A 26708-nucleotide genomic window follows, 5' to 3' on the forward strand; every position below is an offset into this window, starting at 1 on the left:
TCTGAGCCATTACTCCACGTCACCCTCTCTTGCCCCTTGACTCTTTCAGTCCCCCTCCTCCCAGCCATATTCACTTTCCTTGTCTACATTTTTGCACCCGTCTGCCCCTCTCTGGTTTCTGTGGCTGAGCAGTGAGTCATGGAAACTACTCAAGACCCATGTCTCCTGGTTTGTCCTCCAGCCGTATCCTGTTATGTGTCTGTCTTTCAGCTGCCCTTGGAACAAGATGCCTTCTTCAGTGCTACTTCTCTTGTTTAAATTTTCTGTCTTTGAATTACCAGCCATCACCCCCATTTTTAAATATTTTCTTTAATTTCATTTTAAAAAAGTAGTACTTTGGCTAAATGACAGTGTCTCTTTCAATTATGACCTGGGTAATGGTATAAGGTGCTAACCTTAATTAGTTCTAATTAGTATTTCAAACCCAGCTGGTCCTGTGATCATTCTTCTCTCCCTCCAATAGCAGTGGGATATAGTACAGATTTTCGGAGTGTATGTGCACAAGTTTGATTTCCATTTCTCTTAACAATCATGCTATTTTTCTGATTTGGGAGAGTCTAGCTATATCCAATTAGTGGGACTGATTTTCCAGTAAGTTAAATTGAACGTCTCTGGAATATTGGCGAAGGGCCAGTTCAAATGTGACATGCGTTGGAAAACTGAATCTTGTGGGTCAGATCTGGCCTGACACCTGTTTTGTAAATAGTCTTATTGACACACAGCCATACTCACTTGTTTATGTGTTGTCTGTGACTGCTTTCACACTACAGAGACTATGTCCTGTAAAGCCTAAAATATTTGCTGTCTGACACTAGAAGAAAACGTTTGTGCACTCGTGGACTACCCCACACACCAGGCCTGGAAAATGTCCCTGGTTATGTCTCGAGGCAAAGTTTATCAGAAGTTCAGCCTGATATCTGAAAATCTCTTTTCCCCCAATTGGTGAAAATCACATATTAACTCATAGGAAAGGCCAGATTATTTTCAGAGATACCACAAAGGTATTTTGCATACGAACAGGGTTGCCAGATAAAAGACACAGGACACTAAGTTAAATTTGAATTTCAGAAGAACTGCAAAGATTTTTTTGATATATGTATGTTCCAAATATTGCATGTGACATACACTAAAAATTTATTTAGTTTTCTGAAATTCAAATTTGACTGGACATCTTGGGCTTTTATTTGCTAAATCTGACAGCCCTCTCTATAAGAGGATGAAAAGAAGGGCAATGAAGAGAATCTGAAGCAACGTCTGCTTCACCGTGAGAAGTCTCTAGTTTATTAGCACCTTCTGATGTATTGTCTGGTCACATTCCAGAGTTCTCCAGTTTATATTCATGCTTTGAATCAATAATGAGAGACTTCATTCTTTTTTTTTTTTTTTGCGGTACGCGGGCCTCTCACTGTTGTGGCCTCTCCCGTTGCGGAGCACAGGCTCCGGATGCACAGGCTCAGCAGCCATGGCTCACGGGCCCAGCCGCTCCACGGCATGTGGGATCTTCCCGAACTGGGGCGCGAACCCGTGTCCCCTGCATTGGCAGGTGGACTCTCATCCACTGCGCCACCAGGTAAGCCCTGAGACTTCAGTCTTTACACCCAGGTGTTTGGCACACAGGTGGTCTGCTTTCCAACCCCGGAATCCATGCTGTTTCTTGGCAGTTTGAAAATTTCAGTTGCCCATCAGATTTCAGGAGGGAGAGCACTTTTCAATACAAGATGAAGGGGAATTACACAGTAGGACTTCCTAGGTTTGATTTAATCACAGGAGGAGAGCAAAAAGTAGAAAGTTTTACAAAACAAGTGGTTGGGAGAATTGGCAAGAGTCCAATTGTTCTAATATTGCTCTATCTGTAAGGAACAGTGTTAGGGATTTAACTGTAGTTTGGAAACATTGAGCAATGCAGAATATTAACTGAGAGAAAGCAAGGTGAGTTAAACAGAAAAATAATATATTAAAATTTCTATATTAGAGGCAAGCTTCTGCTTAGCTGTGCCTTAGACCACTTAATGGACTCCTGGGAAGGCTTTCTCTAGTCGCGGCCTCTATAGATAAGACTGATTCCCATCAAATTAGAACAGGCCTGTTTAAATTAGATGGAGCAATGGTTTAATATCTTAGGTTTGTCTACTTCTAGCACATGTTCATGAAATTTTTGTATGTCTGAAATTCTGTTCCTCTCTTTCTTCATAAATATTTTAGTTTCCTGGTGGTTCGTAAAAGTTTCAGAGAAAATTTTAATTGACAGTAACTTCCATTATATGGTGCCCGGTTTGAAAGTAGGTACCATAGAAAGTCTTCTGTGGGGTTTGTGATGTAGTAATCCAACAGTTCGATAGAAAAAAATACACATGAGGTTATGGGAAAAGTTTCAGGGGAAATAACTGACTCGATATGCTTATTCAGAAATAGTTATTTGGGATAATACAACTAGAATTGGGGAGATGCTGTTGTGTGTTCTCCATGTTAAGTATTTAAAAAAATACAGATCTAAGAGAGCAAAAAGAATATGTAGGTATGCTAAGATTAACTTATATGTCTGCTAAAACACCATTTCTAAAACTTGATTTTAAATTTAAAACATTATAGATGAGGCTAAAATTGCCTCTGCCCACCACCCTGATTCTTCTCCCTTCACCCCCACCCCTTTTGAGGTAAGTACCACTGTTGTTTTTGTGTGGGTCGTTTCAGGGGATTTTCAATGCATTTTCTCACAGAGATTTGACTTTGCTGTTTTCTGTATGTGTTAATAAGCCCAGCCTGCTGTGTTTGTCAGTGTTGGATGGGAAAACAATGCTGCTGCTGAAAGACCTTTTGCACTGGGCTTGATTATCAGATTGAAGATGGCTACACTGTGGGCTCGCATCAGGGCAAGGAGTGTGTGTGTGTGTGTGTGTGTGTGTGTGTGTGTGTGCGTGCGTGCATATGCTGTCATGCGTACACACACGCACATATAAATTTGGTTCACCAGCCACTCTGCACCTCCGTTTCCTTATCTGCAACCCAGAATGTGATGATCCAGAACATCACTAAGGTTCATTCAGCTCTTGGTTTCTCTGGTCTCTTATTCCGGGTGCTGACATAGCTGAAAAGATGGCTATGTGATAGGACTTCTGTTCTTTCCCCATGGTGTTTAGTTATAGTTTCTGTTTATGGCATCTAATATTGTTTGCAAAAGCTGGATACATACTCATTTGCTCTAAGTAGATCCAACTCATTTCTGTTCCCACAGACCAGGAGGAAAGGTCCAGTGATGTTGGTCATCCTTTAACAGCATCTCATGGTCATTTCTTATGAGTTTTGTCCAACTCATTTGGAGTTAATCCCACTAAATTTACCCTCTCATAGTTGTTCCGGGTATCACTCTAATCCCTCATCACACCAAACCTAGTGAGCAATGCTGCCAGCTCACATGTGATATCCTGCAACCCCTTGTTTCAGAGCCAAAAATTAAGCTTAGCTTCTGTGAGTCTTTCTAAGGTGCTCACTTTCTCTTTCTTTCTTAAAACCGAAATTAGAAATTCGAAAAGATATACGCACTGCTATGCTCACAGAATCACTACATACAATGGCCAAGACATGGAAACAACCTAAATGTCCATCAACAGATGAACAGATAAAGAAGATGTGGTATACATACAGTGGAATACCACTCAGCCATAAAAAATGAGTGAAATAATGCCATTTGCAGCAACATGGATGGACCTAGAGATTATTATATTAAGTGAAGTAAGTCAGACAAAGACAAATATAATATGATATCACATACATGGAATCTAAAAAAAATTATAAAAATGAACTTATTAACAAAAAAAAACTGATGCACAGACAGAGGACAGATTTGTGGTAACCAAAGGGAAAGGTGGGGGGAGGGATAGAATAGGAGTTTGGGATTAAAATATACACACTACTATACATAAAACAGATAAACAACAAGGACCCACTGTATAGCACAGGGAACTATACTCAGTATCCTATAATAATGTATAAGGGAAAAGAATCTGGAAAAGAATATATAGATATATGTATATGCATCTGAATCACTTTGCTGTACACCTGAAACTAACACAACATTGGAAATCAACTATACTTAAACTTAAAACATTGGGAGAAATCCCTGCTACTTGTACTAAAACATCAAAAAATAGATTTTTTTCTTTACAGTACCAGATCTGGTTTATTATTATTATTATTATTGGGTTATAGTTGCTTTCCAATGTTGTGTTAGTTTCTGCTATACGCCAAAGTGATCAGCTATATGTATACATATATCCCCGCCTTCTTGAACCTCTTAACCCCCCATCCCATGCATCTAGTCATCACAAAGCGCCAAACTGAGCTCCCTGCGCTATACAGCAGGTTCCCACTAGTGATCTGTTTTACACATGCTAGTATATATATGTCAATCCCAATCTCCCAATTCATCCCACCCCCTCTTCTGCCACTGTGTCCATACATCCATTTTCTCCATCTGTGTCTCTATTCCTGCCCTGCAAATACGTTCATCTGTACCATTTTTCTAGATTTCACATATATGCGTTAATATACGATATTTGTTTTTCTCTTTCTGACTTATTTCACTCTGTATGACAGACTCTAGGTCCATCCACACCTCTACAAAGGACACAGTTTCGTTCTTTTTTATGGCTGAGTAATGTTCCATTGTATAGATGTACTGAAACTTCTTTATCCATTCATCTGTCGATGGACATTTAGTTTGTTTCCATGACCTGGCTATTGTAAATAGTGTTGCAGTGAACATTGGGGTGTACTTGTCTTTTTGAATTATGGTATTCTCAGGGTATATGCCCAGTAGTGGGATTCCTGGGTCATATGGTAGTTCTATTTTTAGTTTTTTAAGGAACCTCCGTACAGTTTTCTATAGTGGTTGTATCAATTTACATTCCTGCCAACAGTTCGAGGGTTCCCTTTTCTCCACACCCTCTCCAGCATTTATTGTTTGTAGATGGTTTGATGAGGCCCATTCTAACTGGTGTGAGGTGATACCTCATTGCATTTTTCATCTGCATTTTCATCTGCATTTCTCTAGTAATTAGCAATGTTGAGCAGATTTTCATGTGCCTCTTGGCCATCTGTATGTCTTCTTTGAAGAAATTTCTATTTAGGTCTTCTGCCCATTTTTTGATTGGGTTGTTTGTTTTTTTGATATTTAGCTGCATGAGCTGTTTGCATATTTTGGAGATTAATCCCTTGCCCATTGCTTTGTTTGCAAATATTTTCTCCAATTCTGAGGGTTGTCTTTTTGTCTTGTTTATGGTTTCCTTTGCTGTGCAAAAGTTTTTAAGTTTCAATACGTCCCATTTTTTAATTTTTGTTTTTATTTCCATTTCTCTAGGAGGTGGGTCAAAAAGGATCTTGCTGTGATTTAAGTCATAGAGTGTTCTGCCTATGTTTTCCTCTAAGAGTTTTATAGTGTCTGGCCTTACATTTAACTCTTTAATCCATTTTGAGTTTATTTTTGTGTATGGTGTTAGGGAGTGTTCTAATTTCATTCTTTTACATGTAGTTATCCAGTTTTCCCAGCACCACTTACTGAAGAGGCTGTCTTTTCTCCATTGTATATTCTTACCTCCTTTGTCATAGATTAGGTGACCATAGGTGTGTGGGTTTATCTCTGGGCTTTCTATCCTGTTCCATTGATCTATATTTCTGTTTTTGTGTCAGTACCATATTGTCTTGATTACTGTAGCTTTGTAGTATTGTCTGAAGTCAGGGAGCCTGATTCCTTCAGCTCCGTTTTTCTTTCTCAAGATTGCTTTGGCTATTTGGGTTCTTTTGTGTTTGCATACAAATTGTAAAATTTTTGTTCTAAATCTGTGAAAAATGCCATTGGTAATTTGATAGAGATTGCATTAAATCCATAGATTGCTTTGGGTAGTATAGTCATTTTCACAATATTGATTCTTCCAATCCAAGATCATGGTATATTTCTCGATCTCTTTGTGTCATCTTTGATTTCTTTCAAGAGTGTCTTATAGCTTCTGTGTACAGGTCGTTTACCTCATTGGATAGGTTTAGTCCTAGGTATTTTATTCTTTTTGTTGTAATGGTAAATGGGATTGTTTCCTTAATTTCTCTTTCTGATCTTTCGTTGTTAGTATATAGGAATGCAAGAGAATGCTGTGCATTAATTTTGTATTCTGCAACTTTACCAAATTCACTGATTACCTCTAGTAGTTTTCTGGTGGCATCTTTAGGATGCATATGTATCATAGTATCATGTCATCTGCAAACAGTGACAGTTTTATTTCTTCTTTTCCAATTTCAATTCTTTTTATTTCTTTTCCTTTTCTGATTGCTGTGGCTAGGACTTCCAAATCTATGTTGAATAATAGTGGCAAGAGTGGACATCCTTGTCTTGTTCCTGATCTTAGAGGAAATGCTTTCAGTTTTCCACCACTGAGAATGATGTTTGCTGTGGGTTTGTTATATATGGCCTTTATTATGCTGAATTAGGTTCCCTCTATGCCGATGTTCTGGAGAGCTTTTATCATAAATGGGTGTTGAATTTTGTAAAAAGCTTTTTCTGCATCTATTGAGATGATTATATGATTTTTATTTTTAATTTGTCAATATGGTGTATCACATTGATTGATTTGCTTATGTTGAAGAATCCTTGAATCCCTGGGATAAATCCCACTTGACCATTGTGTATGATCCTTTTAATGTGTTGCTGTATTCTGTTTGCTAGTATTTTGCTGAGGATTTTTGCATCTATGTTCATCAGTGATATTGGTCTGTAATTTTATTTTTTTGTGTGATATCTTTGTCTGGCTTTGGTATCAGGGTGATGGTGGCCTCAAAGAATGAGTCCAGAAGTAGTCCTTCCTCTGCAAATTTTTGGAAGAGTTTGAGAAGGATGGGTGTTAGCTGTTCTCTAAATGTGTGATAGATTCACCTGTGAAGCCATCTGGTCCTGGACTTTTGTTTGTTGGAAGATTTTTAATCACAGTTTCAATTTCATTACTTGTGATTGGTCTGTTCTTATTTTCTATTTCTTCCTGGTTCAATCTTGGAAGATGATACCTTTCTAAGAATTTGTCCATTTCCTCCAGGTTATCCATTTTATTGGCATATAGTTTCTTGTAGTACTCTCTTATAATCCTTTGTATTTCTGCACTGTCATTTGTAATTTCTCCTTTTTCATTTCTAATTTTATTGATTTGAGTCCTCTCCCTTTTTATTTTTCTTGATGATTCTGGATAAAGGTTTATCAATTTTGTTTATTTTCTCAAAGAACCAGTATTTTGTTTTATTGATCTTTGCTGTTGTTTTCTTCATTTCTATTTCATTTATTTTTGCTCTGATCTTTATGATTTCTTTCCTTCTACTAACTTTTGGTTTTGTTTGTTCTTCTGCCTCTAATTGCTTTAGGTGTACGGTTAGGTGGTTTATTTGAGATTTTTCTTGTTTCTTGAGGTAGGATTGAATTGCTATAAACTTCCCTCTTAGGACTGCTTTTGCTGCATCCCATAGGTTTCTTCGTCAATGAGTTTTCATTGTCATTTGTTTCTGTGTATTTTTTGATTTCCTCTTTGAATTCTTCAGTGATCTCTGACTTCTATGATTATGTGAAAGTGAATTTGAATGAACTAATTTTCTTTCTCTATCAAATAGATGATCACAGTATTATCTGGGTACTGGTGTTCCTTTATAAGCTCCGCATCCTGATCCTGCATCTGTGACATTAGGATGTTGTTGCTGTTGTTGTTTTCTAATACTCTTGAAGTCTCCCTCCTCAGCCAGAGTTGCTGGTCCTCCTCACATCAAATGAAGCCTGGTGAAAACTAGAGTCCAGGCAGAGAGAAGAGACGGCTTCCTGCAGAGAGCTGAGCACAGGGTGACAGTGTTTTAAGAGCCCCTTGTTGTTTTCAATGCTGTAGGACAAATGCAAAACAAACAAAAATAAATTTGTTGAAAACATATACAAACAAAACAAATGGAAAATACCTTTTGCAAAGTTGTAACCTCTTTGTAATTTTATCTTTGTTACTAACCATCTTGAGCAGTTGAATAGCTAAATAATCTGAGGTTTTCAAACTAGGCCTGAATAAAATTCCACCTTAAAATTGGCATTCCTGTGTACACTGACAGTTGCCACTTTGTGAAGGTATCTTGTTTCTGATTTTACAGCTGTTGGTGTCTGGTTTGCTTCAGCCAGCTTCCTCCTCAGTCTCGTTGTTATTGGAAGTAGGGGTCTGGCTGCTCACCGCTCTAAAGGCAATAAAGAGGCAAGGCTGGTGGAAAGGAAAGTTTGCTTTATTTTGGATGCCAGCAACCAGGGTCAGGGGCAGGGCAGACTCCTGTCCAAAGGCCAACTTCCCCCCACTGACAACCAGTGTGCAAGAGCTTTTATAGGAAGAGGGAGGGGGCCACATGCAGAAACAGCACAGGCAGCTCTGACAGTCATCTTGAAATTGGTCATTGGTGGTTTGACCACCGTCATCTTGATTGTTTTAAGTACAGTTAGTTTTTAGTTCCAGGGTTGGTTTCTTCCCATTTCCTCGAGGCCAATTCTTGGAATTGTGGCAGCTTATGTCATGGCTACAGTCTGGTCATCATGTAGTTAACTTCTTCCTCCTGGTGGGGGTTTCAGTATCCATATGATAGCTCACAGGATGTGGCTCAGAATATTCTCTATAGCTCTTGAGTAGAACTAAAGGTCCTTGACTTGGCTTAATGACTAAAATATTATTATTTGGGCTTGTTGGACTGTTTCCCTTTATTTCTGTATTTTCTCACTTCTCTGATTAAATTTATTCTTTGGCTAAAATTTTTCCACAGACAAAAGGCAGGCAGAGGACATGGATGGCAAAGACCATAGGGTCCTGCTCTGTTCCATTGTCACCTGTGACTTCCAGTTAAAATTGTATCACACTCAGATCATTGGAAAGCAGTATAGACATGTGAGGAAGAGATTCAACTTCCGAGGTGTCAGCACTCTTCAGTAATTGCCAGAAAATCTCCAGCGGTGACACATTCAAAAACATCTAAAGAAATAGTTCAAGTCAATGGGAATTTACTGTGTCCATCTTGGATTTAATTTGATATTAATTACCATTCTTACAGTGTTACGTTAATACCACAAATGTAATGTGGTATCCTTAGGGGTCATGAAATACATTGCTTTATATAGATGATTTGAGTCTTGCTCTAAAAATTTTGTTTTAATTAAACCAGTAATTCATTTAAGATTAAGAAAGATAATAAAAAGCTTATTTTTTATGCCTTTTTACAAGCCAGCGATGCTTCTAGAAGTTTGTGGTAATGTATAGAAATATATTTTTACGTAATTGTTTCAGATTTTACGGAAGTGAGTTTAAACACTTTCTAGAAAACTATCCAGTGCTGATCTTAGTTCTCAAGGATGCAAAGAAATCATGTTTATTTCTAAATTTTGTGCCCAGAAGCCAGAAACAAAACAAAACAAACAAAACAAAAACAAAAACCCCTGTGATCAGAGGTGTGCTGAAGAGAGTTATAGTTAGAATGTTGATGGTACTCATTTTCTGTTTCTTTGGTCCCACTTCTGCACTGGGGCTATTATAATATTCATTTCTTCTTTCTGATGCACAAAAGTGTGTCCTTTGTGCAGTAAACTGTGCTAGTGACATATAAGCCTAATTCTTTTCCTTCTTGAAGTCAGCAAGATAATCCTCACCAGTTTCCTTGTGTCTCTGGGTGGACATACTTGCTCTTTTTTTTTTTTTTCCAAGTGTTTTATATATTTATTTATTTTTAATTTTATTGGAGTATAGTTGATTTATAATGTTGTGTTGGTTTCAGGTGTACAGCATAGTGATTCAGTTATACATACACACATTTTTTTTCAGATTCTTTTCTCATATAGGTTATTACAAATATCGAGTAGAATTCCCTGTGCTATACAGTAGGTCCCTGTTGGTTATCTATTTTATTTTATTTTTTTCATTCTACCTCCTATTTTATTTATTTATTTATTTTTAATTGAGTATATTTGCTTTACAATGTATTGTTAGTTTCTGCTATACAACAAAGTGAATCAGCTATATGTGTACATATATCCCCTCCCTCTTGAACCTCCATCCCACCCCCCATACCACCCCTCTAGGTCATCACAGAGCACTGAGCTGAGCTCCCTGTTCAGCAACTTCTCACTAGCTATCTCTTTTACATATGGTAGTGTATATGTCAATGCTACTCTTAGTTTGTTCCACCCTCACCTTCCCCCCCATGTCCACAAGTCCGTTCTCTACGTCTGTGCCTCTTTTTCTGCCCTGCAAATATGTTCATCACTATCATTTTTCTAGATTCCATATATATGGCTTAATATATGATATTTGTTTTTCTCTTTCTGACTTACTTCACTGTGTATGACAGACTCTAGTTTCATCCACTTAATTGCTTTTAAAATTTAGTACATCAGTCAATGTCTAGTCTGGTGCCAAATTGCTATGCTTCTAAAATAATCATTATGAAAGTGTATAATATCATTCTTTGGCTTGATACATACAACTCTTCTTCACCTTAGGCCAAGCCTGCACTGGAAATTTAGAATTTATCCTTTCTGATGCTGCAATTTTATTTTTTATTTCAGGCCATAATTTTCAGTACAGGCCATAAGTTTTCATTTGTATGGAAAGTTTAATAATAGAGAGATGTGCAATCTATGTTAAAAATCTCAGACTCATACACAAAGGCTAAATTATAGATATAGTTAGTTGGAAGTAGATTTATCAATATTTCCCTTATGGCATTTCTCTTTTGTCTTCAGAAATTTCTTTGCCACATTGAGATCAATGGACCATGCTTATGCTCAGGGTTGGAAACCTTGGAAAAAACTTGAGCAGACCATAAGATTTTACCTGTGGCTGGCAGTCAAGACGATGCAAGTAGGAAAATAAGGGCAAGGCAGAATTGTAAACAGCTTGACTAAGTATTGAAGACATGTCCCAACAAACTCATAGAGCCCAGCTGCTGAGACTGGGAATTTTTTTTTTTTTTTTTTGCTCCAGGCATCTAGAGACTCCAATGATCATTCAACAAAGCATTTAGTCTCCTAAAAATAGTTTATAAAAGTCACTAAACAAACAACTATAACCCACAACAAACTGCAACAAGAAAATCTGGGAAGCAGGGGGAATCTGAATTCCAAAGTTACCACATAATAATATTTAAAATGTCAAGGTGTTAGCAAAAGTTATGAGGCAAGAAAGGAAAGTGTGGTCTATTTACACACACACACACACACACACACACACACACACACACGCAATGAAATGAATAAAAACTGTCCTGGAGGAAGCCCACACATTGGACGACTTACTAGACAAAGAGCTAAATGTAACAACGGGCAAAAAAAAAAAAAAAAAAACCTAAAGGAAAACAAGAGAATGATGTACCATCAAATAGAGAATACCAATAAAGAGAAATTATTAAAAAAAAAACAAATGTAAACTCAGGAACCAAAAGTATAAGAGCTAAAATGAAAAATTCACTGGAGAATATCAACACCAGATTTGAGTAGGCAGAAGAAAGAACCTCTGAACTTGAAGATAGGACAATTGAAATGATCTGGTCTGAGGATCAGGGGGTAAAAAAAAAAAGAACAAAGGAAATGACACCAAACAATAGAAGAGGAGGGAACACTTTCTAAATCATTCTATGAGGACAGCATTCCTTTGACAACAAAGCCAAAAACGTTACAAGAAAAGAAAGCTATAGACAAATATCTCTTACAAATATACATGCACAATCCTCCACACAATACTAGCATCCTGAATTCAGCAGTGTATTGAAAGTATTATATACAAAGTCCATATGAGATTTATCCCAGGAATGCGAAGATGCTTCAACATATGAAAACCAATAGATGGGATGTATCATGTTAATAGAATGAAGAAAAAAACCCCATGATACTGTTAATTGCTGCGGAAAAGCATTTGATAAAATCCAATAATATTTCATGTGTAAAATATACCACAAACAAAAATAGAAAGACATTCAAATAATAAAGAGAATTTTTGGAAAAAGCAGCTAACATCATACTCAATGATGAAAGATTGATGGCATTCCCTATAGAATCAAGAATAAGACAAGAATGCCTGATTTTACTACTTCTATTCAACAGTATACTGCAAGTTCTAGCCCAAACAATTAGGCAATAAAAAGAAATAAAAGGCATCCAGCTCAGAGAGGAAGAGGTAAAACTATAATTTTTCACAGAGAACATGAATCTTGAAAAAAAAAATAAAGTTGGAAGGCTCACACTTCTCAACTTCCATATTTATTACAAACTACAGTAATCAGAAGAGTTTGGTATTGGCATAAAGATAGACATATGGATCAATGGAATAGAATAGAGTTCAGAAATCAGCACTCACATCTTTGGCCAGTGGTGCAAACATCTTTCAGTGAGGGAGGGAATAGACTTGATTTTTTGAAAACTGGATATTCACATGGAAAAGAATGAAATTGGATCTGAACCTCCCATCGTATAAAAAATTAACAGAGAGACCTTCAAGATGGCGGAGGAGTAAGACGTGGAGATGACCTTCCTCCCCACAAATGCATCAGAAATACATCTACATGTGGAACAACTCCTACAGAACACCTACTGAACACTGGCAGAAGACCTCAGACCTCCCAAAAGGCAAGAAACTCCCCACATACCTGGGTAGGGCAAAAGAAAAAAGAAAAAATAGAGCCAAAAGAATAGGGAAGGGACCTGCACCTCTGGGAGGGAGCTGTGAAGGAGGAAAAGTTTCCACACACTAGGAATCCCCTTCACTGGTTGAGATGGGGGTGGCGGGGGGGAAGCTTCCAGCCACGGAGGAGAGCGTAGCAATAGGGGTGCAGAGGGTAAAGCGGAGAAATTCCCGCACAGAGCATCGCTGCCAACCAGGACTCACCAGCCTGAGAGCCTTGTCTGCTCACCCACTGGGGCAGGCGGTGGCTGGAGCTGAGGCTCGGGCTTCGGAGGTCAGATCCAAGATCCCAGGACTGGGGTTGGCTGTGTGAACACAGCCTGAACGGGGCTAGTGCGCCATGGCTAGCTGCGAGGGAGTCAGGAAAATGTCTGGACCTGCTTAAGAGGCAAGAGACCATTGTTTTGGGGTGGGCAAGGAGAGGAGATTCAGAACACCGCCTAAACGAGCTCCACAGACGGGCGCAAATCGCAGCTATCAGCGTGGACCCCAGAGACGGGCATGAAATGCTAAGGCTGCAGCTGCGGCCACCAAGAAGCCTGTGTGCAAGCACAGGTCACATCCACACCTCCCCTCTCAGGAGCCTGTGCAGCTCGTCACTGCCAGGGTCCCATGATCCAGGGACAACTTCCCCGGAAGAACACACAGCATGCATCAGGCTGATGCAATGTCAACCCAGCCACTGCCACTGCAGTATCGCCCCACATTCCGTACCCCTCTCTTCCTATGGCCTGAGTGAGCCAGAGCCCCCTAATCAGCCACTTCTTTAACCCTGACCTGTCTGAGCGAAGAACAGACGCCCTCAGGAGACATACGCACAGAGGCGGGGCCAAATCCAAAGCTGAACCCCAGGAGCTGTGTGAACAAAGAAGAGAAAGGGAAATCTCTCCCAGAAGCCTCAGGAGCAGTGGATTGAATCTCCATAGTCAACATGATGAACCCTGCATCTGTGGAATACCTGAGTAGACAACAATTAATCCCAAAATTGAGGCGGTGGACTTTGGGAGCAATTTTAGACTTGGGGTTTGCTTTCTGCATCTAATTTGTTTCTGGTTTTCTGTTTATCTTAGTTTAGTATTTAGAGTTTATTATCATTTGTAGATTTGTTTATTGATTTTATTGCTCCCTTCCTTTTTTTATATAGATATATTGATATATATATTTCCTTTTTCTCTTTTGGTGAGTGTGTATGTGTATCCTTCTTTGTGTGATTTTGTATGTACAACTTTGCTTTTACATTTGTCCTAAGGTTCTGTCTGTCCGTTTTTTTTGTTTGTTTCTTTTATATAGTTTTAGCGCTTGTTATCATTGGCAGATTTGTTTTTTGGTTTGGTTGCTTTCTTTTTTTTTTCTTTTTTTAAATTTTTAACATTTTTATTTTTAATAATTATTTTTTATTTTAATATCTTTATTTTATTTTATTTTATTTCCTTCTTTCTCTTTTTTCTCCCTTTCTTCTGAGCTGTGTGGCTGACAGGGTCTTGGTGCTCCAGCCAGGTGACAGGCCAGTGCCTCTGAGGTGGGAGAACTGAGTTTAGGACGTTTTTCTTCTTTATTTTTAGTATAGTTTTTAGCACTTGTTATCATTGATGGATTTGTTTTTTACTTTGGCTGCTCTCTTCATTCTTTCCTTTTTTTTCCTCTTCTTTCTTTATTACTTTTTAATGTTTTATATTTATTTTTATTTTAATAACTTTCTTGTCTATGTTTCTTGTTTTTTTCCTTTCTTTTTTCTTTCTTTCTTTCTTTCTTTCTTTCTTTCTTTCTTTCTTTCTTTCTTTCTTTCTTTTTTCCTTCCTTCCTTCCTTCCTTCCTTCCTTCTGTCTTTTCTTCCTTTCTTTCTTTCTTTCTTTCTCTTTTTTTCTTTCTTTCTCTTTTTCTACCTTTTCTTCTGAGCTGTGTGGCTGACAGGGTCTTGGTGCTTGGCTTGGTATCAGGCCTGTGCCTCTGAGGTGGGAGAGCTGAGTTCAGGACATTGGTCCACCAGAAACCTCCCAGCTCCATGTAATATCAAACAGCAAAAGCTCTCCCAGAGATTTCCATCTCAATGCTAAGACCCAGCTCCACTCAGTGACCAGCAAGTTCCAGTCCTGGACACCCTATGCCAAAAAACTAGCAAGACAGGAACACAAACCCACTCATTAACAGAGAGGCTGCCTGAAATCATAATAAGCTCACAGACACCCCAAAACACACCACCAGACGTGAACCTGCCCACCAGAGAGACAGGATCCAGCCTCATCCACCAGAACACAGGCACTAGTTGCCTCCACCAGGAAGCCTACACAACCCACTGAACCAAACTTAGCCACTGGGAGCAGACACCAAAAACAACAGGAACTACGAACGTGCAGCCTGTGAAAAGGAGACCCCAAACACAGTAAGTTAAGCAAAATGAGAAGACAGAGAAACACGCAGCAGATGAAGGAGTAAGGTAAAAACCCACCAGACTAAACAAATGAAGAGGAAATAGGCAGTCTACCTGAAAAAGAATTCAGAATAATGATACTAAAGATGATCCAAAATCTTGGAAATAGAATGGAGAAAATACAAGAAACGTTTAACAAGGACGAGAAGAACTAAAGAGCAAGTAAACAATGATGAACAACACAATAAATGAAATTAAAAATACTCTAGAAGGGATCAATAGCAGAATAACTGAGGCAGAAGAACGGATAAGTGACCTGGAATTTAATAGTGGAAATAACTACCGCAGAGCAGAATAAAGAAAAAAAGAATGGAAAGAATTGAGGACAGTCTCAGAGACTTCTGGGACAACATTAAATGCATGAACATTTGAATTATAGGGGTCCCAGAAGAAGAAGAGAAAAAGAAAGTGTCTGAGGAAGTATTTGAAGAGATTATAGTTTTAAACTTCCCTAATATGAGAAAGGAAATAGTTAATCAAGTCCAGAAAGCAAAGAGAGTCCCAGATAGGATAAATACAAGGAGAAACATGACAAGACAGATATTAATCAAACTATAGAAAATTAAATACAGAGAAAAATATTAAAAACAGCAAAGGAAAAACAACAAATAACATAGAAGGGAATCCCCTTAAGGTTAACAGCTGATCTTTCAGCAGAAACTCTGCAAGCCAGAAGGGAGTGGCAGGACATATTTAAAGTTATGAATGGGAAAAACCTACAACCAAGATTACTCAGCAAGGATTTCATTCAGATTCAACAGAGAAATTAAAACCTTTACAGACAAGTAAAAGCTAAGAGGATTCAGCACCACCAAACCAGCATTACAACAAATGCTAAAGGAACTTCTCTAGGCAGGAAACACAAGAGAAGGAAAAGACCTACAATAACAAACCCAAAACAATTAAGAAAATGGTAATAGGAACATACATATCAATAATTACCTCAAATGTAAATGGATTAAATGCTCCAACCAAAAGACATAGACTGGCTGAATGGATACAAAACAAAGACCATATATATGCTGTCTACAAGAAACCCACTTCAGACCTAGGGACACATACAGATGGAAAAAGATATTACATGCAAATGGAAATCAAAAGAATGCTGGAGTAGCAACGCTCATATCAGACAAAATAGACTTTAAAATAAAGACTATTACATGAGACAAAGAAGGACACTACATAATAATCAAGGGATCAATCCAAGAAGAAGATATAACTACTGTAATTATTTATTCACCCAACATAGGAGCACCTCAATACATAAGGCAAATAGTAACAGCCATAAAAGGGGAAATCGACAGTAACACATTCATAGTAGGGGACTTTAACACCCCACTTTCACCAATGGACAGATCATCCAAAATGAAAATAAATAAGGAAACACAAGCTTTAAATGATACATTAAACAAGATGGACTTAATTGACATTTATAGGACATTCTACCCCAAAACAACAGGATACACTTTCTTCTCAAGTGCTCATGGAACATTCTCCAGGATAGATCATATCTTGGGTCACAAATCAAGCCTTGGTAAATTTAAGAAAATTGAAATCGTATCAAGTATCTTTTCCGACCACAATGCTATGAGACTAGATATCAATTACAGGAAAAAAATCTGTAAAAAATACTAACACATGGAGACTAAACAATACACAACTTAATAAGCAAGCGATCACTGAGGAAATCAAAAATGAAATAAAAAATTATCTAGAAATAAGTGGCAATGAAAACATGATGACCCAAAACCTGTGGGATGCAGCAAAAGCAGTCCTAAGTGTGAAGTTTTTAGCAATACAATCCTATTTCAAGAAACAAGAAACACCTCAAATAAACAACCTAACCTTATACCTAAAGCAATTAGAGAAAGAAGAACAAAAAACCCCAAAGTTAGCAGACGGAAAGAAATCATAAAAATCAGATCAGAAATAAATGAAAAAGAAATGAAGGAAACAATAGCAAAGATCAATAAAACTAAAAGCTGGTTCTTTGAGAAGATAAACAAAATTGATAAACCATTAGTCAGACTCATCAAGAAGGGTGAAGACTCAAATCAGTAGAATTAGAAATGAAGAAAGAGAAGTAACAACTGACACCGCAGAAATACAAAGGATCATGAGAGATTACTACAAACAACTATATGCCAATACAATGGACAACCAGGAAGAACTGCACAAATTCTTACCAAAGCATAAACTTCCAAGACTGAACCAGGAAGAAATAGAAAATATAAACAGACCAATCACAAGCACTGAAATTGTGACTGTGATTAAAAATCTTCCAACAAACAAAAGTCCAGGACAAAATGGCTTCACAGTCGAATTCTATCAGACGTTTAGAAAAGAGCTAACACCAATCCTTCTCAAACTCTTCCAAAATATAGCAGAGGGAGGAACACTCCCCAACTCATTGTACGAGGCCACCATCACCCTGATAACAAAAAGAGACAGAGATGTCACAAGGAAAGAAAACTACAGACCAATATTACTGATGAACATAGATGCAGAAATCCTCAACAAAATACCAGCAAACAGAAGCCAACAGCACATTAAAAAGATCATACACCATGATGAAGTGGGATTTATCCCAGGAATGCAAAGATTCTTCAATATACGCAAATCAGTCAATGTGATGAACCATATTAACAAATTGAAGGAGAAAAACCACATGATCATCTCAATAGATGCAGAAAAAGCTTTTGACAAAATTCAACACCCATTTATGATAAAATCCCTCCAGAAAGTAGGCATAGAGGGAACTTACCTCAACATAATAAAGGCCATATATGACAAACGCACAGCCAACATCATTCTCAATGGTGAAAAACTGAAACCATGTCCACTAAGATCAGGAAAAAGACAAGGTTGCCCACTCTCACCACTATTATTCAACATAGTTTTCGAAGTTTTAGCCACAGCAATCAGAGAAGAAAGAAAAATAAAAGGAATCCAAATCAGAAAAGAAGGAGTAAAGCTGTCAGTGTTTGCAGATGATAGGATACTATAGATAGAGAATCCTAAAGATGCTACCAGAAAACTACTAGAGCTATTTAATGAATTTGGTAAAGTAGCAGGATACAAAATGAATGCACATAAATCTCTTGCATTCCTATGCACTAATAATGAAAAATCTGAAAAAGAAATTAAGGAAACACTCCCATTTACCACTGCAACAGAAGAATAAAATACCTAGGAATAAACTTACCTAACGAGACAAAAGTCCTGTATGCGGAAAACTATAAGACACTGATGAAAGAAATGAAAGATGATACAAACAGATGGAGAGATATACCATGTTCTTGGATTGGAAGAATCAACATTGTGAAAATGACTATTCTATCCAAAGTGGTCTACAGATTCAATGCAATACCTATCAAACTATCAATGGGAGTTTTCACAGAACTAGGGCAAAAAATTTCACAATTTGTATGGAAACACAAAAGACCCCAAATAGCTAAATCTTGGGAAAGAAATACGGAGCTGGAGGAATGAGGCTCTCGGACTTCAGACTATACTATAGAATTACAGTAATCAAGACAGTATGGTACTGGCACAAAAACAGAAATATAGATCAATGGAACAAGATATAAAGCCCAGAGATAAATCCACGCACATATGGTCACCTTATTTTTGATAAAGGATGCAAGAATAGACAATGGAGAAAAGACAGCCTCTTCAGTAATTGGTGCTGGGAAAACTGGACAACTACATGTAAAAGAATGAAATTAGAACACTCCCTAACACCATACACAAAAATAAACTAAAAATGGATTAAAGAGTTAAATGTAAGGCCAGACACTATAAAACTCTTAAAAGAAAACATAGGCAGAACACTCTATGACATAAATCACAGCAAGATCCTTTTTGATCCACCTCCTAGAGAAATGGAATTAAAAACAAAAATAAACCAATGGGACCTAATGAAACTTAAAACCTTTTGCACAGCAAAGGAAACCATAAACAAGATGAAAAGACAGCCCTCAGAATGGGAGAAAATATTTGCAAGTGATGAAACTGACAAAGGAGTAATCTCCAAAATTTACAAGCCACTCATGCAGCTCAATATCAAAAAAACAAACCAGCTAATCCAAAAATGGGCAGAAGACCTAAATAGACATTTCTCCAAAGAAGATATACAGAATGCCAACAAACACATGAAAGAGTGCTCAACATCATTAATCATTAGAGAAATGCAAATCAAAACTACAATGAGGTATCACCTCACACCAGTCAGAATGGCCATCATCAAAAAATCTACAAACAATAAATGCTGGCGAAAATGTGGAGAAAGGGAACCCTCTTGCACTTTTTGTGGGAAAGTAAATTGATACAGCCACTATGGACAACAGTATGAAGATTCCTTAAAAAAATAAAAATAGAGCTACCATATGACCCAGCAATCCCACTACTGGGCATGTAGGACATGTATCCTGAGAAAACCATAATTCAAAAAGATACATGCACCCCAATGTTCACTGCAGTAGTATTTACAATAGCCAGGACATTGTAGCATCCTAAGTGTCTCGACAGAGGAATGGATAAAGCAGATGTGGCACATATGTACAATGGAATATTACTCAGCCATAAAAAGAAACGAAATTGAGTTATTTGTAGTGAGGTGGATGGACCTAGAGTCTGTCGTACAGAGTGAAGTAAGTCAGAAAATGAAAAACAAATACCGTATGCTAACACATATATATGGAATCTAAAAAAAAAAAAAAAATGTTGCTGACGAACCTAGGTATAGGACAGGAATAAAGAGGCAGACATAGATAATGGAGTTGAGGACTTGGGGAGGGGAAGCGTAAGTGGGAATGATGTGAGGTAGTGGCATGGACATATATACACTACCAAATGTAAAATAGATAGCTAGTGGGAAGCAGTCGCATAGCACAGGGAGATCAGCACATAGCACATGGAGATCAGCTCGGTGCTATGTGACCACCTACAGGTCTGGGATAGGGAGGGTGGGAGGGAGATGCAAGAGGGAGGAGATGGATCAAAATTATAAGTGTAAGATCTAACACTATAAAACTCTTAGAATGAAAAATAGGACTTGATCGTGATGTTGGACTTGGTAACAGATGTTTAGATATGACATCCAAAGCAGTAGCAATAACAATAGCAAAATGGAGAAATTGGACTTTATCAAAAAGAAAACATTTTGTGCATCAAAATACACTGTGAAGAGGGTGAAAAGGCAACTCACAGTGTGACAGAAAATATTTGCAAATCATATATCTGATGAGTGTCTGGTGTCTAGTACATGTAAAGATCTCCTACAACCCAATAACAAAGGACAAAGAACCCAATTTAAAAATGGACCAAGGACTTGAATAGACATTCCTCTAACAGGGATATACGAATGGCCAACATTTGGAAAGATGCTCTACATCAATTGTCATTAGGTAAATGCAAATCCAATTCCCAATGAGAAAGCATTTTAGATCTACTAAGCTAGCCATGATTAAAAAATGGAAAATAAGAAGTGGTGATGCATATGAGGAGAAATTGAAACACTTGTGGATTTCTTGTGGGAATGTAAAATGGGCAGCTGCTCTGGAAGTTTGGAAGTTCCTCAATAACTTAAACGGAGAATTGCCATATGACCCAGCAGTTCCCCAAAGAGTTTAAAACATGTGAACATGTGGTCAAACACTTGTACAAGGATGTTCAAGGCAGCACTATTTGTAATAGCCAAAAAGTGGAAAAAACCTAAATGTCAACAATGTCAACAAGTAATGAATTGATGAAAAACTGTGTTGAATCCATACAGTGAAGTATTATTCAGTCATAAAAGGAGTGGAATACTAATACATTCTGCAACATGAATGAAGCTTGAAAACATGATGCTGAATGAAAGAAGCCAGACACAAAATGCTACATATTCTGGACATATGATTTTACTTATATGAGATACCCAGAAAAGGCAAATTTGTAGAGACAGAAAGCAGATTAGTGGTAGCCAGGGGCTGGGAGAAGGGAGAGACTGCTGAATTGGTACCAGGTTTCCTTTTGGGGTGATAAAAATGTCTGGAACTATATAGCGGTAACGGTTGTACAACATTTTGAATGTACTAAATACCATTGAATTTTACTCTTAAAATGGCAAATTTTATGTGGTGTGTATTTAACCACCAAAAAAGTATATGGCACAACTTAGAAAAATTATATTTATATATATATATATCAACTGTAAATTTCTAGATTCAACCTATGATTCTATTTCCACTTTAGTGTTATCTTAAACATCAAGGCTTTGGGTATCAGAAAAACTTTGGTTTTGGAACATTTATAAATATGTAAGTGAACCTACAATTAAAAGGTCTAGCAACATCTACAACTTCAGTCTATATCAACTGGGATGTTTCCACGCAGATGTGGGGGGGGAGGGGTGGGTGGGTGTATTATTTCTTGAGATGCAAAGCGACAGTGATGATGACTCATCTTGAGATGAGCATGAAGATCATATCTTGAAGAGATTTCAGAGAAAAACAAATGACATGATTAAAGGATAAGAAAGTTGAATCTGTGAGAAGAGATGAAAAGAACAGGATCAACTTGCCTAGTGGAGAATGAACTGAAAAGTGATTTAATAGCTGGAATCAAGTACTGTGTTAAACATAACCACCCGGGGAAATAAAAGAACGCCGTAGCATTTACAGGCTAGAGAAAATGCTGGATTTTGATTATCTTGTTTTCTTTCTCAGAGACATTTTAGTAAGCTACTTCAAAAATGTGGAAGACCAGGTGGGGCAGATGTGGTGGTTTTGCTGTGACGAGGAACCTCTGTGAGAGTGGCAGGAAGCAAGAGAGCTGTGCCATCCTTATCTTGTAAAGTTACAGTGACTTTGATTTTTAATGGTCAAAGATAGGAAAGGGAATTATTCTCACTTTTTCCTAAATATTTACAAATACCTTTGGCATTTTTCTTCAGGTAGGACAGAAGAAAACTTTGGTAACCAAGGAGCAGACTAGGCTAGGACAGAGGGGATTGAGGCCATGCTTGTAGAAGAAAGAAGCTTTCTTTTAGAGTCAGAGATGATAAATACTGTAACAAAATTTAAGAAATTGTGGTTTTCTTTGGAAACCTTTAAACAGAATATATTCTAATCTACAAAAACAATTTTATTATCATTTTGCTTGACTGAAATGAATGGATTAGATGACTACTAAAATTTCATTTAAGTGAAGCAGGAGAATCATGGTTTTCTGATCATAACTCTCTCTAAACTCACAAATTCTTAGAAACAGAAGTGCTCATGAGACACAATTCAATCCCTTAACAGTCTTACTTAATTTTATCAATTTTTGTGGATAGGTAGTATTACCAACATAGTTCTAAGGAAGTCAGTAACATGATTATAGGTGGCAACCACATTTTATCACTTAAGAAAAAAACCCATGAAACCCAGCATCATCCTGGGAAACTATAGAAATGTATCATCAAAAGTGCAAAATTTCTGCTCTATGTGGTATACAAGCCACTAGACTGAAAAAGTCCCCAAAAGACCCACCTGATGTGCAGAATCAATTTTTCTTTCACAGCACTGTCAACACATGGATTAAAGATAAAAGTAAATAAATTAAATGTAAATAAAGCACTCCAAAATAGCATGTATTTAAAATTAGAATAAAGTCTAAACTGTCGATGTTTTGTATTATGGATTGTGTTTTTTCTTTATTTTTTTCTTTTTGGCTGTAGGATCTTAGCTCCCTGACCAGGGATTTAACCTGTGCCCCCTTGCAGTGGAAGCATGGAATCCTAACCACTGGACTGCCATGGAGTTTGGGATTGACATGTACCCACTGCTGTATTTTAAATAGTTAACTAACAAAAACCTACTGTAAAAAAAAGAAAATAAAGTAAAATTAGAATAAAAACCTCTCTTTCTGACATCCCTGTATATTAATTATCCTAAAATAATCCTTCAGCTACCAAACACTTGAAATTCTGGGTTTAAAAAAATACATCATTCTAAACGCTCAGCTGAATGAGCCAGAAAGTAAAGGAAAAGTAAAAACAGAAAAATGGTAAAGCAGAAAGCCAGTGAGGTAAGCAGTCACAGAAGCCATGGATGCTCCGAGCATCTTTCAACCCTCAGCGACCTAGAAGTGAGCCCCACACATGGTGCTGGTGGTGAGGGGGTGAACTTATGAGGCAACGCTTAGCACATGTATAAGAGGGACATTTGGGTTAGACAGCCTGTTACAGAGCCAGAATCCCTAAAGTGTGACACCCAGGCTTACAGGGTGAGCTACATAAATAAACTTGCCTCCCAGATATCTGGATCTTGGTAGACAGGGGAAAAACTCCTTATGTGTGTTTGAAGACAAAATTCTCACTACTTATTTGTTTGAAAAAAAAAAGAATTTAGTTTGAAGTGATCCTGAATTGGAGGATCCTTTTCATGTTTAACAAAAACAACCCAAAAACTGAAAGTAAAAGAAAAGTAAACTGAAACTTTCCAGGAAAGAAAAACATGAAATGCAGACCTCAATGGATAAAAAAGTACCAACAAATAAGAACCCATGTTAAGAGAAAATGTACAAATAGATAAACAACAAAAACCAACTTAGGAGAAAAAAGAAATAATGGAACTATAAAAGCAAGAATCAGAATGATTAGGCACAAAAGATAAAATGAGTTTGTTTAATATGTTTAGGGAAATAAAAATAGAAAAATGTCCTTTAGAAATCATCACAGGGCTTCCCTGGTGGTGCAGTGGTTGAGAGTCCGCCTGCCAATGCAGGGGACGCGGGTTCGTGCCCCGGTCCGGGAAGATCCCACATGCTGCGGAGCAGCTGGGCACGTGAGCCATGGCCTATGAGCCTGCACGTCCGGAGGCTGTGCTCCACAACAGGAGAGGCCACAACAGTGAGAGGCCCGCATACCGCAAAAAAGAAAAAAAGAAAGAAAGAAATAATCACAAATGAATAGGCAGAGGTACTGCTTCTGGTAATGGTGGATTATCGTGATTTGGGCTGACACTACTGCAGATCACAATTATAAGCTCTGTACAAAACGCTACTTTACAGAGCAATTATTTGAAGGCACAGGAGTAGGATACTAGGAGGTAGAAACTTGAGGGGAATCATCTTTGAAAAAAAGAGATCTGGGAAAGATTCCCATTTTTATGGCTTTTTTCTAGTCTACAGTGATAGGGAGTTAGAACTGAAACCACTGTCTTGCTGACCTGAAGAATCAATGGATGAAGTGAGGTTCTGCCATAATGATTGAAGAGTGAGGGGGTGGGGTGCATGCTGGGAAGGAGGGGTCTACAGAGTGGAAGCCCTAAAGTCTACAAGATGCCATATACAAGTCCTTGGCTGAACCTGAATTATGCAAGCATGAGAGCGATTACAAGGAAACTAAAGAGCCAGAAGCTGCAATTTCAGCTACTCCAGATAGCTGCAGTGTGAGTCCAGATGAGTGAACTGCCTCCTAAAACAAAAAATCCACACTCTTCAGAAGCCAACGATAGAATTCAGTCTCTACAACAGGTATTTCACAAAGTTCAGTATAAAATTTTTAAATTATTAGGTATGTGAAGAAATAGGAAGATGTGCTCATAGTCAAGGGAGAAAGGAGTCAATAGAAAAAGACGAATATGGTGCAGATGTTAGAATTAGAGATGACGACTTTAAAGAACTTAAAATAATCTTATTCAAGAACCAAAAGGAAAAATAGAGCCCTGAGGAATCTAGTGAACAGACAATAAATCTCCACAGAGAGATGGAAACAGAAAGGAAGCAAATGCAAATTCATTACCTGAAAAGTTCAACATAGGAGAAAAGGTTCACTGTTGAGCGTAACAACATATTAGAGATGGCAGAAATAGGGTTAGTAAACTGGAAGTTAGAGCAGTAGAAATGACAGTCTGAGACACAGAGCAGAAATTAGAGGAAAAATGACCTATGCAATAATATCACGTAGCTTTAATGCACACGCTAGTAGAGTCCCAAAGGAGGGGGAGGTAATAAAGCACAAAAATCACTCTTTCTCAGACTTTCCTTGTTTTTGATGACCGTAAAAGTTTTGAGCTGTACTGATCAGGTATTTTGCGGAACGTCTCTCAACCGGGATATGTCTGATGTTTTCCTCGTGATTTGACTTGGATCTATGTGTTCTTGAGAGGAAGACCACAGAATTAAAACATCATTTTCTTCACACCATATCAAGGGTACATGCTATAAACACGACTAATGATTGTTAATGTTGAGCTTGATTACTTGGCTGAAGCAGTGTTTATCAGATTTTCCACTGTAAAGTTATACTCCCTCGTACTGTACTCTTTGAAATAAGACCATTATGCATAGCTTGCATTTAATTAAGGATTGAGACTCATGCTCCAGCTCCTGGTAAAGTGTTTGACATTCTTCTGCATGGAAGATTTGCCTCTTTTCCCCATGTATTTATTTATTAAGTCACTTATTTATGTTAGCGTGGACTTGTGAATATTTTATACTTTGTGTTATAATCCAATACTGTTTCATTGTGTAAATATTCTAGTTTAGGCCATTGGGTTTCTTTCAGTTCTCTGTGCCTCTTTGACGTCCTTTTTGTGTTAGTTTCCTAGAGCTGCTGTAAGAAAGTTCTAAAAACTTGGGAGCTTGAAACTACAGAGTGTATTCTCTCACAGTCTGGAAGCAAGAGGTTTGAAATTAAGGCTTCGGCACGGTCATGCTCCCTCTGAAGGCTGCAAGGAACAATCCTCCTCGTTTCTTCCAGCTACTGATGGTTGCTGGCAATCCTTGGCATGCCTTGGCTTGTAGACTCATCACTCCCGATTTTGTCTCTGTCTTTATATAACTTTTTCTTCTCCGTGTCTCTTTGTACCTTTTGTTCTTGTAAGGACACCAGTCATTGTACTTAGGGCCCAAACTATTCCAGTATGACCTTCTTAAGTATTTTTGGATTACAAATTAGGTTACATTCTTAGGTCTTGTGTGAGCATGAATTTTAGAGGAACACTATTTAACTCATGACACCATCATCTTGGTGGATTTTGGTTTTTTTGGTCATGCTGCATGGCATGCAGGATCTTAGTTCCCCAACCAGGGATCGAACCCACACCCCCTGCAGTGGAAGCATGTAGTCTTAATGACTGGACCACAAGGGTAGTCCCCCTATTTTTTTTTTTTTTTTTTTGAGGACTTCCTAACATTCTGACATTATAAGATACTTCAGGATCATATGTATATTCCCTGCCTAGTCCTAGAATCAGCAGTTTCTCCATAGAATCCTGGACCCTTTTATTGGAAAATGTAATTTCCCTAAACATACTAAACAAGCTCATTTTATCTTTTGTGTCTAATCATTCTGATTCTTGATTTTATAGTTCCATTATTTCTTTTTTCTCCTAAGTTGGTTTTTGTTGTTTATCTATTTGTACATTTTTTCTTAACATGGGTTCTTATTTGTTGGTACTTTTTTTTATCCATTGAGGTCTGCATTTAATGTTTTTCTTTCCTGGAAAGTTTCGGTTTACTTTTCTTTTACTTTCAGTTTTTGGTTTGTTTGTTTTTGTTAAACATGAAAAGGATCCTCCAATTCAGGATCACTTCAAACT

The 26708-nt window shown here is 37.7% G+C and overlaps 1 long non-coding RNA gene across 2 annotated transcripts in view; it reads left to right on the forward strand.

Annotated features, from left to right (window-relative positions):
• The window catches only part of LOC137204838 (uncharacterized), an 86141-nt gene extending 63077 nt beyond the window's left edge, over positions 1-23064 (forward strand). For both annotated transcript variants that reach the window (XR_010933862.1, XR_010933863.1), the window contains one exon: positions 22841-23064. This is a non-coding gene — a long non-coding RNA (uncharacterized lncRNA). The remainder of the gene's footprint in view (positions 1-22840) is intronic.
• Positions 23065-26708: the final 3644 nt, after the last annotated feature.

Source organism: Pseudorca crassidens, chromosome 13, assembly GCF_039906515.1.
Source record: "Pseudorca crassidens isolate mPseCra1 chromosome 13, mPseCra1.hap1, whole genome shotgun sequence".
NCBI classification, from domain to species: Eukaryota; Metazoa; Chordata; class Mammalia; order Artiodactyla; family Delphinidae; genus Pseudorca; species Pseudorca crassidens.